Source organism: Struthio camelus, chromosome 13, assembly GCF_040807025.1.
Source record: "Struthio camelus isolate bStrCam1 chromosome 13, bStrCam1.hap1, whole genome shotgun sequence".
Classification (NCBI taxonomy): Eukaryota; Metazoa; Chordata; class Aves; order Struthioniformes; family Struthionidae; genus Struthio; species Struthio camelus.
The window spans coordinates 2,039,847-2,050,671 of NC_090954.1; positions in this window are offsets into that span (position 1 = coordinate 2,039,847).

Consider the following 10,825-nt stretch of genomic DNA (forward strand, 5'->3'; position numbering starts at 1 on the left):
AAAATCATGCAAATTTTTTTCCGTCATCAACACTGGTTGTAACGGCTATATCATATATATATATATGTATACATACATGCACACACACATATATATTCATATTCTAAGCACCAGAATTGCCTCTGCTCAATACTACTAAATAAATAAAACTAGAACAACAATGGGTCATAGCATGTCTGTTTAATCTAAGGAGCTCCAGATGTTTTGCAAGTTGAGCTTTGACAGCGTTCCTGTGACTTGTCACCTGCAGACATGAGCACCGTAAAAATGCAAGGCAGAGTGTCCAAGCTGCATCTCTAAATCTCGGCTTTGCCATCTGTTAAGGGGAAAACTTCTCAGAGTCCTGCAGCATGTCAGAGACTATTGACGATAGAGCCGAAGCGTCCTGGTTCCAGAACTCCGGCTTTAAACTCCCATGATGCAGAAAATTTCAGGTTTTTAAGGCTTATATTTAGAGAATGTTGCAGAAGTTATTTCTAAAACTCATCCAAAACCTAAAAAGCCTGAAAACCAACAATCCTGTAATAACGTTGGTTTAATAGCAGCCTACTTTAAAACCTTTGTTTGCTGTTCTGTATTTAGCACACATCGTGCCTATTATTATTGTGTTGCGCCTATGGGGCCCGATCACGGAGCTGGTGGGTGAAGCGGTGCGCCGGTACCCGAGCGGTTCCTTGGGTCGAGGCCTGCCGCCAGCGGGCTGGGCAGGACGGGACGCCGCGCTCCCGAGCGGCCACGGCTTTTCCCGCGCCCCCCGGGTGCAGGGATGGCGTTGCCGGCAGCTCCGCACCCGCAGCCTCGAGCCACCCTGCCCATCGCTGCTCTTTAAGCCCAACGTTTATGCGACCCAGCCAAAAACACCCATGCGGATCCCCTGGGACCTGCCCTGGGCTCCTGGCTGCTGCTTCCAAACCTCTCCGCAAATGCCGGGGAACGTACCCGGAGCAGAGGCCTAATTTCAGCACCTTAACGAAGCCGAGCACGGGGCGGTCACTGGGAAAGGCGCGGACACATCGACAGGTTGATACCTTGGTGCCCTCAGGGCTTCCTCATACCAGCACTTAATTTCCCCGAGAAAACAAAGAACAAACCTCAGCATCAGGTACCCTGCGTCTTGGGCTTGGTCCCCAGTACGAACACACACAATTTTTTTTTCCCCTTCACATTTTTGTCCAATGATTTGCCCGACAAGCCTAATAAAAGCTTAGACAAATGACCCAAAGCACACAAAACCCCAATACTGTTTCACATTAACTTCTAAAGCCATTCACTGACTGTAGGAAGAAGTTACATTAAAGCATTAGAACAAAAATCAACCACGTATGGAAAAAAAAAATATATATATATATACATACACATACACATAAAGAAATGCCCACTTAAAAGCGGTGCAGGGCTATGGTGCCCGCACCAGGCGGAGGTGCCCTGCTCCGCCAGCGGCCCGGGCTCCCGGCGGGTGCGTGCCCGCGGCGCGCTCCATTGCCACCAGCGCTGCCCACGCGCCGGACGTTCAGGCAGGACAAAACCCACCTTGCTCCTCCACCAGGAGACCTGCTGCGGCTGCAACGAGCAGCCCATGTTCGGGCACAGGTTTCATGCCGTGCAACAAGGGGGGGAAAAAAAATATATGTATGCCAAATGTTTTAAATGAGGGTCTCTCTCCTGTCCCCGCTACCCAGCGCAGTGATACGGGCGGGGGGCACGGCGCTCCCCAGGAAACCCACCCTGGGGCTTTCGGCCACCGGCTTCGCCCACAGGTAGACGCTTGCGGTACTCGGACCGCCGCCACGGCCAGCGGACCCCGGCCGGGCGGAAAGCGGCGGCCGCGCTGGAGACGGCCCCCTGCCCCTCGTCGCGACGCCCGGAGCGATTCCCACAGACCCCGCGGCTGAGCTTGGAAAAGGAAAGGCCGGGATGTTCCTTGGCCGCCTGGCTCGCCCGCTGTTTGGTCTGGGCTTCTTCTTTATTTATTTTTTCTGCATCGGAGCCAATTAAAGAATCCCAATTTCCCCTGGAAAAAAAGCACAAAGCGGTAACAAACAATGCGCTTGCTGCTTGGATTTTTAACTAATCGTTTCTGAGCTGGACCAAAACCCGGCGCCTTGTCTTGGTCCACGCGGTTCGATGCTTAAGCAGCGTCTCGGGGGAGAGAGGGAAGCGGCAGAGGCGTTTGCGCTCCGGTCCTGCCCTCCGCAGGGGAACGCTGCAGAGCTGCCCTTGTTAAACCCCCCGCGGGGTCCCCCGAGCGGCTGCGGGTCGAGGGGCTCCCCGGCGCGCCCCTGCGCCCGGACCTCGCGCGGGAAACGTCAGCCGTCGGCTCGCTCCAGCGGTTCGGCAACGGGCGCCGCAGAAACTCAGGGGAGCTTTAGAGACCTTTAAGAGCAGATTTAGGCGCTGAAGTCAAGGGGAGAGGACCGCCCCGACGCCTGGCCCAGGTTCACGAGCAGGGAGCTGACGGAGCGCAGCGCTGATCAGGCGCCTTAGAACCACAAATCGTTCAAGCAACGGCCCGACGGCAGGTAGGCAGCAGAGCTGGAGAGCCACGACTGCCGCGGGGACACGGAAACAGCGCTCCTGCAGGCGGGAGAGAAGTGAGGCTGGATTAAAGCACCATATATACAAAAATATATAATAGTATACTAAATATTGTATATATTATATATACACACACATGCATATAATAGTATATACATATTTTATATACATATGTATATAAAAAGAGTCCCGAGCACGCGTTGCCAGCAGAGCCGCTGCCGGCCCCGCGCCGCCCCGGCGGCCCCCTGCACGGGGGGCCGGCGCCCCGGTCCCTCCTCCCAGGCGAGCCGGGAAGCGCCGGCAGCGCACCCGGACCCCGCGCGGGAGGAAACAAGCCCTAATCACTGCATTTATCCGAATGCCTTAAGATTTTGGATGAAAAGTATTATAGATGAGGGAAAATATTATGGATGTCTCTGCCGTCAGTGACATTTTCTTCTAATGATATGAGGCAGCTGAAGCTTAGACTTCTGGTGGGCTGGTCTGGGGGTTTTTTGGTAGCATCTTGTCATCCCGAGAGCTCGTTAGGCAGAAATTCCTCCCGTTGTTTGTTTTCCGTTTGCCCGCGTGTTCCCCCCAAACGCGGCCTCGTCTCCGTTTCAAGTTTAGACGTGGGAGCGGTAATGGGACGGGACGAGCGAAGGCAACGCCAGCGTGCCAGATGCCTGGCGCTCCCGCGCTTCCCCGAGAAGCGGCATTCGGTGGGACGCCCCTCCCGCGCCGATGGTGCCGTCACGCGACGCCACTGCTGCGGGCCAGAGCAGCGCTGGCGCCCCCCCACCCCTTGCGCTTTCCAAACCCGCCTCCCCACCGAGGGGCAGAGACGCCGCCGGACGGCGGCTGGGGGGCAGGTCGCTGAATGCCCAGCTGGTCGCGCCCCCCCGCGGGTGACCAGCTCCCGTACGTCCCCCCGCGCACGTCCGTCCCTGGCGCCTTCGGGAGCAACGCCGAGGCCGAGGCGCCGTCCCGGGCGAGCAGGGCGCTCTGCAGCCGTCCGAACTCTGGCGTCAGGGAGCGCAGGCTGGGACGTGAAAAAAATAAATGGAAAAACAACCCAACCCTCTTTCCCCAGTTCTGTGGGTACTTTAAAAAGCAACAGAAGCAGTCAAACAACAAGTTTTCTGCGAGCCCGCAGAAATCAGCCCACTATGGGAAAATAATTACAGGGAGAAGACTAAGAGCAGACTAAATACTGGAAATCAGGAACTAAGCCCGACTCACATCATGATCGGAAAGGGAACTTCCCGATTTGATTGCAGAAAGCAATTTACTTCAATTACCAGGGACATAACAGAGAGGTTGCTTAACGCAGCTATCGCACCTCCAAAAAAGCAAGCGGTTTTAATTGCATCTCTTCCTTGGTATTTGCCGAACTTTGGGACGGACGTTTTATGAGCAGCAGGTCGGAATAACCCTTTGGTCGCCGTCGAGTCCTGCAAACGCGGCTTGAGCGGAGCGGCGCGATCACGTCCACGCTGGGATGTTTGCGCCACCTCCCAAGCGCGGCGGAGGCGCGCGAAGACGAGAGGAGAGCGCCCAGGAGAAACCCCGCAGCAAGAGCTTTCCTCTTGCTTCCTCCTCCGGCAGGGACCCGGCACGGCCCCGCAACGCCGGCCGCGCGCGGGGCGACGCACAGCGGCTTCGGGCAGGGTGGGGAGGCAGATGGGGACGGCGCGGCGAGAGCCCGGCTGTGAAACGGGCCCGGAGGCAGGACCGCAGCAGCAGATGCTTACGGGTATCCGATACATCCTGCTACCATCCGTCTCGCTTTCCGCTGTCAAAATGCACCAACGGATTTACACGGAGCGTGTTGGAAGGACTTTACGTCTTTTTGGCTGCAGATTCAGAAAGCGATCAAATTCCTCCAAGAACTCGGGAGTTTTCGTTCCAAGCAAACCAGAACGGGGAAGACGCCGACGCGAACACGAGCGCCCGAAGCTGGGGTTGAGCGGGAAGAGATGCAAGCAGCTCCTCCGGAGAGCAGAGCGCGAGAGCCCCCCCGGGGCCGCTCGGCCTCTTCAGGGAGGTTCCCCCCCCCCCCGCTAAAACTAAGGTTGGGAGCCACAGCCCCGCATCGTCCTGTCCCGAGCCCCGCTGAAGCCCGGTACGCACCGCAACGGGTCGCAAGCCGGCAGCGGGAATGGGGCGAGAGCACCGGCCTCGCGCTTTGCTCAGCGGACCCTCCGGCCAGCCCAGCCGCAGCGCTGACCTGCGCGCCCGCCGCCAGCGCGGGACCCCCAGGGGAGGGCCGGGCCACGCCAACCCCGGCGCTGTCGCTGCCCCCGGCGCCTCCCTGGGAGCCGCCGGTCTCCGCTTCTCCCGCCCGAGCTCCGGCGCGGCCGCAGCCCGTTACGGTACGCCCGAACCTGCTGATAACTCGCCCCATCCTGCTTTGCTGCAAAACCGCCAAAACCCACGCGCTCCTGCAAACGAATAATAAAAACGCCGAACCTACCGACGGCAGCCCTCACCCTACCGCTTAAACCAGCGCAACGCTGCCGTCGCCCAAACCGAGCGGCCCCCGTGCCCCCGGCGGGGTCGTCCCGACGCCCGGGGCCGGCGGCACCGGCCGGGGGATTTCGGTGGCCGAGCGCCTGCGGAGAGGGGCCGGGGCTCGGCCGCAGCGGCCCGAGGCCCCAGGACTTCCCAGGAAAGCTCCCGCCGCTTCCCAGCGCCCCGCAGCCGCGCGCTGGCACCCCTGCGTCCAGCTCCGGCCGGTTAGACGGCGTGCGCGCACCGCAGGCCTCTCCCGGGGACTTTCAGCCTTGCATTGGCGTTGCAGCACGCGCGCCCCTCGGCCTCCGCTGCAGACACCGGTGCCCAGCGCCCTCAGCTATTGGCTCCCTCCCTCCTTTCCCCCCTCGGTACGTGCAGCGTCTCCTCTGCGTTTTGCTCGCACCCACCCCGGTGCCCCTAAAGCCTTTGCTGCAGCCACCAGACTCTTTCCCGTCTCCTTTACGTTTTCACGCACAGCTGTTTCAGCACCTTCAATTTACGTTTCACCCCGGGGGTTTTGAAACACCCCCCTGCCAGAGCAGAGATCTGCGTTATCCTTCGCGTGGTTGGTGGCACCTGCGGACTTAAATGGCTCTTTAGCCCTTGCGGGGCTAAAACCCCTCAGTCTGCCCCCGCCACCGGCCTTCCCTCCGCCCCCCGGATCGTCGTCAGCTTCAGCACCGGGACGAAGCGCCGCGCGGAGGGGCCGGGGCAGCCCGAGCGGGCCGGGGCCGGCTGCTCCCCGGCGCGGCGAGAGCCCGGCCGTCTTCGGGCCCAGGCGCTCCCGGCTGGCCGCGACGCCAGGGCGTTTTTCGTCTGGTTTTGTCCGTTTCTGAGCGCCGCGGCCCCGCCAGCGCAGCTCCCAGCGTCCGGCCGCCGAGCAACCCGGGCGGCAGGAAAGATGCTGCGCCGGGTCCGCGCGTCCCCCCGGGACGGCTGCGTCCCGCGGGAGATGCCCTGCGCAGGAAAGGCTGCAACGGCCTTTGCTGGCCGCCGACCAGGGGCTGGAGCCTGTTGGATTTGTTTGATTCTTTTTGTTTTGTTTTCGTTGATGGTTAGTAGGAAGAGGAAGTGCCGGAGGGGATTTTGACCCCGAGTTTAAACCGATTGCAATTAGAGGCACCGAGCCTTTAATTACTGCTCTCTAGCCACTTTGGTTAAAACGACAGCAAAAAAAACAGCACGAAAGCCGGGCGAAGACAGGCTTTCTTCTTTTATCGGTCCTCGGCGTTCAGCTGCGCTGCTGACAAGGGGGTTTCTCTGCCGGCCGGGCGCGCGCTGCCCCTGCGCCCGTGGCGGCCGCGCGGCGAGGCTCCTCCGTCGCCCGCCGCAGCCGGCTCCTTCCTGGTGCCCCAGCGCCCCGCGTCCGCAAACACCTGGGGCGAAGAGAAGGCCAAGGGCCGTCAGAGCGCGCCAGGAGATTAACAATATTTTGGAAAGGCTTTTTTCCTACTCAGTATAAACATCTGTTCTGCCTGCTTAAGCCCTACCATTTAAAAAATAGTTTCTAGGACGCATCCTGCAGTCGATTTCTTTATGTTAAACAGCAGCTAAACCTTTGAGCGCAGGTATTTTCCATCCCCGCTCCGCTGTTATTCGCTCCGGGCGGACGCGGGTCCTCGTGCCGCCGCTCCGGCCCCGGCAGGGACGGCCCGTCCTTCGGCACCCCCTTGTCCCAGCCCAGAGCCACCTGCAGAAAGAAGCAAAATGAAACCCCCCATCCGGAGCGCCCGCGCAGCCCGGGCACGTGCCAGCGCTCGGGGCCAGCCAAAATCCCCGCGGCGGGCGCGGGAACGCGCCGGGTTGGCGCCCGGCTGCGGCCGCCCCAGCCCCGGCCTTCCCTTTCCGACGTGCCTCGGAGCAGCCCCGTTTTCCAGGGCAAACGCGTTTGCGTCCCGTTTATAGCCCGCTGTCTTTAAAGCTTTTCTCCCCCCGCCGCCGGGATGTCCCCCTCTCGCTTTCTTTTCTCCCAGCAGTATCGCGCCAGTTCCCAGCCCCGGGGAGCTGCTGGGACCCGCAAAAACAGCTCGACCCCGCTGCCGGCAGCCTCCGTGCAGCTCAGCCTCACGGCAAGAGGAAAAACCCCAAGGTACAGAAAAAAGAACGGGCCGAACGGTTGCCGTCGGCCCCGTTTCCCTCCTCGCGCCGCCGGGGCTACCCCACGCCGGGCGCTCGACGCTCGCGTTTTACTGCCAGCGCCGGCAGGAGCTCGATCACCTCGATCGTCTCCGGTTGCTTCTGGTAGACACGTGAAGAGCGAGCTGTCATACAGGGAAGTCTCTGAATAATCGTTTCCTGTGCCTATTTTCCGTTTCCCAAATTCCCTAAGCCTAATCCCACGCCTGGAGCCACGTGGCCACAGCCAGCTGGCTGCAATTTGTGCATTGTGCAAAAGACAGACGCAGATGTAAAACAGTTGTTGTGCGCACACGGACACGAGCAAGAGCCTGCCGGACGAGCCGGACGGCGCAAGGAAGCTCTGCCACCTCCGAGCTGCTTATCCCCTACACGGGAAGCCCAGAAGTTACTCAGGTTTCCCAACAAACCTGCTCCTTGCGGGAGCCGGAACCGACCGGAGACATCCAACACCTAGGGAGAAAAAACAAAACCATGAACTTGCCTATTAATTTTTCTTGCCCTTTCATGCGTTTAGGAAGGTACCGCAAGACTACGACATTAACTGAAGAGCTTTTCTTCTACCGCAGAGCGCACAGGCAAGGGGACGCTCGGGCCCGACTCTAAGACGCCTGCGCGAGGTGAGCGAGCCCTTCGCGGGCTCCGGAGCAGCTCCGCTGCTCTACGGCCAACAAACACAACTGGGAAAACAAGACACCCAGCAGATATTCTGAGCATAACTTTTGTGGGCTTGAATCAAAAGGAAAAAAAAAAAAAAAAAGTGCATTGTTATTTGAGCAGAAGATATCATCAACAAAAAGCTGCACAGAACCATTTTACAAGGGGAAAGCAGCTCCGCGCCGCTGGCAGGACGCGGACGCTCCTCGCTGCTCCAGGTCGCCGCGACTCTCAACGATACATGTGACGCAAACGACTTTTTGCTGGGAGGCAAATGCTGAACTGCTGCAAACTGACTCTTCTGAGCGGGAACGGGCTCAGGCTTCTGCAACAGGACTCGGCTACCGCACGTACCGCCCCTCCCTGCGCCCACCTTGTGAAATATTTTTTATACGATAAGTAATAAGCGTCACCAATAAAACAGCCTGGTAAATGTCCTGTGTTCCAGGGGTTCGTGAAAAGGTTCGTTAATCCAACTGCCACCAGGCTGGGCTTACCGCATGCGGTTTTTGCAAGACATTAGTTTGTCTTTCCTTCCGTACCGAAGCAGCTTGCTTGGCGGCGCGAGCGGGGGGAGCGCGCATCCCCCAGCCGCCCGGGACGACCCGGGAGCGCCGGGCGACGTCCAGCACGGGCCGGACCCAAGCGCTTCGCTAGACCCCGTCTTCTGGTCCTACTGAGCGCTTCTTTTTTTAAGCAACTGCCAGGTCTCCCGTTTTTAACCCCCCTCAGCTTACCCCCCCGTTTCACGTGGGCGTCACGGGCGACGAGCCCCAGCCCTTCCACCCGAAGCCGCAGCGCCCAGCCCGGCCGCCTCCGCGCCGCCTCCCTCCCGCTCCCGCTTTAAAAATTCCCCAATTAAAATTTCACAGCAAGACAGAGGAAGTGCTTTAACCGTCGGACGCAAGGCCGGAAGAGCTCTTCGTGAGCCCCGCTCCTTTCTTCTCAAACCACGGCCTGTAGTTCCTTTCTGAAAAATCGCTGTACAATTGCTCCTTAAAGATGCATCACAATGAATTTAAGGAGCCTTCAGCTACCAGAGAAAACCCGGAGGCGGATCCGCCATTGCTGCGGACGCTCGCTTTGCCCATCTTAACCGGGTCTGGAAAGCGCAGAGTCCGTCACCGGGGCGGCAGCTGCCAGCGGAAGGGGTGAAAGAACACCATGAAAGTCACAAAATGCCCCAAGTCAGAAAACGGCAACTAAAAGTACCGTTTCCCCCAAACGGCACCAAGATCCCAAACATGACTCTGAGGTGTTCCAACATCCTTCAGAAATCATTGGTTATAAACTAGACCTAGAGATGTTAGGAACGGAAGAGGTCTGCTACGTTACCAGGTCCATCTCCTAGAGAGTTTCAGCAGAGAGGGTAGCAGCCGGCAAGATGCCCTCTGCCCACACCGATGACGGGGACGTAACGGTGCGATTGGAAACATCGCAAGAACAGGAACAGTTCTTTGCAAATTAAGCAGCTCGGTCGCACCAGAGGATCACGCAGAGTTATCAGAGCCTCGCCATGCGGACGCCTTTGAACGCGCTCAGGAAACAGAGGGTCAGGACGCGATACATCTGTACCAAAGAAATTGCCCCTCTCTATACAGGTGGCAGTTATCAATCCACGCTTCTGAACAGTACTCGGCTTCACAGACTTTGTCCTACCACTTCCGAGGTGTGGTTTTGCTGCCAAAATCCCCTGGCAACGCAAGTCCCAGTGAAGGCAGCATGAAGTGCTAGATGTCTCCATCCACAGGACTTACTGCTCTTCCCATAACGGCACAGGTATCCTGCAGGCCCCCCATGCCGAACATGTGCCACGAGCAGGACGCAGAGAAGCCCAGGTCTTCTTCCAGGCACACTTTGCTAAAGAGAATACTAGAAAGCTTGATGGCTCTTACATGGGAATTGGGAGATTATTAAATTTAGGGCGATTCACTACAGGGTTTAGATCTCAGTTATCCTTTCTTGTTACCCTTCTGGAGACCATTGGCCAAAGCCAGACACTGGGTCGGTCTAAAGGAGAGGCTCAGCGTCTCCCGCAGATCCCTCGCCAGCTCGGAGCCGCAGGTGGCCGTTTCGGCGTGCTGACCACAGCTCCGCACTGAAATGCATGTGGGGGGCTAACAGCACTCGGGGGCAGGGGGGGGAACGGGACAGTCCAGGAAGGCCTGGGGTCATCAAAACCCAAGCAAACCTAAATCGAGTGATGTATTAGAGATCGCCTTCCAGGTGGATGCAGTACAAAGCAGGCAAGGCAATCCGCCCCTTGGAGCCCCACCAGAAGGACAGTGCTTCGCCTTCTGCAGCCGCCGCAGCGTGAGGCGCCCAACGGCAAAGCCATCACAGAAACGGGCAGCAAGTGCTGCCCGCCTCCAGCATCGAGCCGGCCCTGCTCCCCCGTCCCGGGAAGGGAAGGGTGCGCTGCTTTTCCACAATCCAGAGACAAAAATCTGTTTCTCAAGTGAGGGCCAAACCCTGCCTGAACCTGCTCAGAGGTTTACAACGCCGCGAAGAGAAAGCCACCAGGCTGACAAAAGGCAGGCAGGAAGGCCAGAGGCACTCGGCCCCAGCCCATCACTGCCCACCCACCACTCGTGAAAGTGGCTGAGCTGTCAGGGACCCCAAATAATTATTTGAGCTTGGAGTCTGCATTAACCCCTGTTGAACAGTCCCTTACAGCCCGTCACCGGCCCACGTCCGGCAGAACATCCCTCCCCTGCCATGCTCCTGGCAAAGGCTGCCCAGAACGGCTAGGCGCGCAAGAATAACTGAGCACGAGGTGGCCAAGTCTTCAGGCCACCAAATGAAGAGAAGCAGGAATGCCAAATATTCTACTTCCCTGAATGCACAAGACCAAATAAGGCCCAAATGCCAAGAGAGTAAACACGGGGCTAATCTACCAAGTTTGGGCAAATGTGGTTCCGAGTTCCCTAACGCTACGGATTTTGCCTTGCAGGATAAATGTAGTTAATTCTCTCTGGGTACGCTGATTCGTGTTGAAAAA